Raw genomic sequence first — 5,209 nt, forward strand, 5'->3', positions numbered from 1 at the left:
CCATAACCAATAACAAGAACACTACCCTGCAAGTCCTTTGAGAGACGACCCGAGGTTTAAATACTTCGGTTTATAGATTTTAGGGGTTTGTACTTGTGACAACCAAATTTTTGCATGAAAGGATTATTGTTGGTTTAGAGACTATACTTTACAACGAGCTTTCATTTGTGAAATTCTAAACCGTCAAGAATCCAATCATCAAAATGGCGTCGTTGTCGTGGATTTGCAATGGTGTTATGTTATTGGTTATTATACATATGTGAATACTGTAAATAGTTTGTCTTTTGCTTGTTTACTAGATTTTGTTAGTTTTTTTTTTTTTCCATAATGAATTCTCACTTTGGCTATGAGTTTGGCTCTAATTGTGTTGTAGGGAATGTGAACTTCAATGCCAACATGTACCAAGGATGGAACACTCCAAGATGGGAGGAGCCTCAAGGAATTGATCACTCCTATTGGCAACAACCTCCGGATACTTATAGGTATAATTTCCATCCTAATGCATGTCAACTCAATGGCTATGGTGACCCCTTTTGTGATAATCAACCACCATATGCCTATGAACCTTATCCTCAACATAATGCTCAACCATACTCACAAGCCTCTCCATACCAAGCACCTTCCTATGATCCATATCTACCACATGACCAATCACCCATATCACATCCAAGTGGCTATGTTGCAAGTACCATTTTTCATATTTACGCACTTTCTCCTCCACCACAAAGTAGCATTATCAGAAAAGTAGAGAGCTGCAGTGCGTAACTTTATTGCTTCTTCGACCACCCATTGGCCTTCGAAGTACCTCTCCATTTGCCATAGGAAGTTCTCCACCTCGCGAGCGTCCCTTACGCCCTTGAACTCCTTTGGCTTGGGGAGATCAATCTTTGTCGTCTCCCTTATAATGGTTGGTCGAAATTTTGCCTCCTCGAACTTCCTCAAATAGCTTTAAGAAATTCTCAAGCTTCTCTTCGATTTGGAGCATGCTTTCTTTGAAAGCATCTAGTTCTCCTAACATGTGAGCCTCGAGGGTCTCCTTATCATGTTCTATCCTTTGAAAACGCTCATCCATAGAGGATAGAACATTCTCCAACACAGAAACTCTCTCTTCTAAGAAGTTAGAGTCCTTACCTCTAGGCTTACTTGAAGAACAGACCTTCTTGCCTCCCCATTGAGAAGGAATAGCATTACTTCCCCTTTGAGACTCAATATGCTCCATGGTGATACTAGAAGCCATACCCACAAGCGACTTGTGCTCCCTCTCGAACCTTGCTCTGATACCAAATTGTCACGGCCTTGGACACACTCCAACGCTACCGTACCGGCACTCGGACTTACTCAACCTCTTGAGTTAAGACCAAGTCAGCCTAACCCTCAATACTTAGTAAGAAAGCTAAGAATACAAGAGAACACAAGAGAAAGGAAGCTTTGGTGGAAGAACATTTTATTGCTCAAGTGTGGTTACAAATAATTCACACACACTCAAACTCTAACTCTCACCACTATTTATAGCCATCCACCTCCTCAATGGATGATTAGAATTAAATCTAATCAACGGTCCAGATTAGTCATCCAGAACCTTCTTTACAAATATCTATCCTACCACAACTCTCTAAATGTTTATAAATTATTCCATACCACTCTTTATACTTCTATATACATCTACACTCTTCTAGAATACTCTATGACCTTCCAGAGTCTTCTAGAACCTTCTAAGGTATTCCGAGACCTTCTAGGACATTCTAGAACGTTCCGGAACCATCTAGAGTATTCTCAAACACTCCAGAAAACTATACAAACACTGTTAAATCTAACCTTCTAAAATTTACCGTGACAGGCCGCTTTCTAAGGTATCCCCTTTACCTTTTCTTTGTTGTCCATTAATTATATTCATCCAATTGAATCTGGAAATAACCATTAAACATATGCATTCTGAAATATGGAGCTTATTTTCCATTTCGATCTGCACTTAGAAAATGGTGTTGAGGAGTAATTCTTAAAAGTGAGCAAGGCATGAACCAGAAAAATTTGGCCTGGATACTTTGTATGCTTATATTTTAGGAGCAAATCCCTTCCTTTAACTTTATTCTCTTTAACCATCCTCCTTGTGTTTTGTGGGCTGTTTTTTGACTTTTGCTATTTGTGTAGCATTACTTCTCATTGAATGTGCTATTGCTGTTTTCAGTTTTGTTTATTATTTTACTTTTGATCAAAATAATTGAGATGTTAAATTGTGGACAGAAGACCATCTTAGAGCTCATTTGTTTTTTAAGTCTTCCTAAGAAAAGTAAGAATTTGGCTTCATTCTTTTCTTAAGTTACTTTTAGCAAAAGTGCTTCATAAATTCAAATTCCTCCCCCTCACTTTTATTTTATTAGAAAAAAAATGTAAATCAAACACACTTATTCTTATGCTGGCAGCACCTTAGAATTTCTCTTTGTATATTATGACAGTTGTGGAGCAACATATGACACATAAAAAAAGTGTGTCAGCATTTACAAGTTTCTTAGCGAGTCCCATTTGTTAGGGAGATTCTTAGGTGCATTCAGGTGTACTACAAAACCGTTGAATGTGTGACCTATAATTTATGTGGGTCATTCTTCTCTCTCATTTTAGTATTTACATTTTTACTTTAATTTTTATTTAGTTTTTTAGTGCTCCAATGTCACTTTTTAATTTAGATATGGAAGAAGGAACGGTGTAGGACACAGTTATGGAGTGTATGGGTGCTTTACGCAATTGTGGTGTCAAAAACAAATCGGACCTTCCGATTTGTGTTTAAAAAATTTAAAAAAATTGCATTACACAAATCGGACCGTCCAATTTGTATTTTAAACAATTAAAAAAATTTAATAATGAAATCGGACCATCCGATTTTTGTTTTCAAAATTAAAAAAATTTTAAAAGTACAAATCGGACCCTCCGATTTTTCCTCCCACACAAATCGGATCATCCAATTTGTATTCATAATTTTTTTAACAAAGCATCCGATTTGTATTCATAATTTTTTTAACAAAGCAATCGTACAGTTCGATTTCTTCACTTCATAGTTTAAAAAAAATTATCCCACATTCATGTCTAGCACCACTCCACCTCCATACCCATACACAACACACACAATTTACATATCTAAAAAAATGAGCCGCTCTAATGTAGCATGGCATGAGAATATTAAGAATCTTATCATCTGGTGTTATGCCTGTAGTGCTTGCTCACTTGGTAGTAAGTGGGTGTCCCTTTTTCTCAAAGTTTGCGGCTCAAGCAAATTATAAATATTAGCATCTAATTATTTTAATATCACACAATTTGAAAGACTATGACTATAACCATCTAAAATGTTTTTGACTTCTTGAATGTTGTGTTCAACAAAATGATTCCATGAATAAGTGGATCAGAATTAAACATAATACTAATAATGGTAAAAGTCTAATAATAAACTAGTTTTATATATTTCTGTTTATCTTCTTAGGCATTATTAGTACGAGGAAATTTCAAATTTCAACTCAAGATATGGTCCATGGTCTAAGACTTAACATAATGGGAATCTTTTTTGCTTTGGCTCTCTATCCGTATGTACTTGTCATTATTATTCACTAGTCACTACAAAGTACAAACCAATTTAATTCTATCTGTGCAACTGTCTCTCTAACCCTACCTTCTCATTTAACTTTTCTTTTGGTTCCATTCTACCAAGAAAATGTATACAGAGAGAGTGAGTTCATAATAATTCCACTTTCAAGTCCCAACCGTTATACAAGAAAGAAACAACAATTATTTTGAGTTGTATCTATAAATAAAGTTAAATAATCAAAAGTACTTAGTGTTTAGAAGTGAGAAGATATTTTTGATAATGAATTCAAAATTACTGAACATATATATCTTGAGAGATATTCAATTTCACATAGAAAATTAGATTTGTTTATATTAAAACAATCACACGAGCAACTTGCCTATGTCCCGTATGTTGTTCTTAATAAAGAAGATATATATTTTAGGTAGGTTTGTTTGATTATTTTAAAAAGAAAACTTTCAGTTAAATACATTTTTTAAGCATCATTTTTAAGCATTACCCTTCATTCACTAGCTTAGTTTGCATATTCTTTGCATTTGATAGGACCAAGTATTTTTGCTACTTCATTTGCTGATTATTCTTTATTTCATCTAATGGATCAGAGCAAAGAATTATCACGAGTAACATTCATTAGATATTTCCTTTACCTAGTTAAAAGTCATGAGTGTCACATTAAATCTAAAGTGAGAAAAATTTATCAGAAAATGAAAATGGCGAAGGTCACACCCTGACCCTATACATTTTGCAAAGAGACGAGTAGTATATATATTTGTACTACAACTACAAATAATTGAGTTAAGTGGACGAAAAATTGACCACTTTGGGAATCTGATCTCAGCGGTGCTCAGATTTATTACATGCATTCTGTGAAGGTGGGGACGACTCGGGAGTAGGGATCCCATGGGCAGATATTACTACATTTACTTATCATTTGTAGTTATTTTTATATGAAGTTGTTAATTAAAACTGTTATTTATTGTTTTTTGTTTATTTCATCTCATTAGGGTATAATGAATGTTGACTTGGAACTACTTAATTTACAAGACAACGTCAAAGATTCCATAATGACTGGTGTGGAAGAGAATATGAACTGCATTTGTAATTGTGGTGACAGCAGTAACAAGATATTCTCTAAAATTGTCTCAGTTACCATCTGGGCATGAGATGTTCTCATTCATAGATGAGTATAGCCTGGTGGATGCGAAAAATAGTGAATGACAGAGGTGATGGTCAAGTAGGTTGGGGTTTGAGAGATGTGGAAAGTGAGTGGAAGAAGAAGAAGAGAAACATAAAATGCAAAAATGAATGAAATGACGAATTGAAAATTAGGTTTCTCCTCATTCAACAGACGCGTTACATAATTAATTTTTAATTATATATTTATTTTAAAATCAAATAAAGATGATTTATTATATTTTAGAATTAAATACTAATGAGTACGTATAGTGGTAGACGGATAGTAGGATGAAGAAGGCTAATTTTGCCGTTGGCACATATATTTATAATAAATTATATAACTAATAATTTTAAGTAAAGTATTTTTTTTATTCAAAATTTATATCCAAAATATATTTTTAATTTATTATTTTTAAAAATTTATTAAAAGAACTCAATTTTATTACTACTAGTGTATGACCC

Source organism: Arachis ipaensis, chromosome B01 (assembly GCF_000816755.2).
Source record: "Arachis ipaensis cultivar K30076 chromosome B01, Araip1.1, whole genome shotgun sequence".
NCBI lineage: Eukaryota > Viridiplantae > Streptophyta > Magnoliopsida > Fabales > Fabaceae > Arachis > Arachis ipaensis.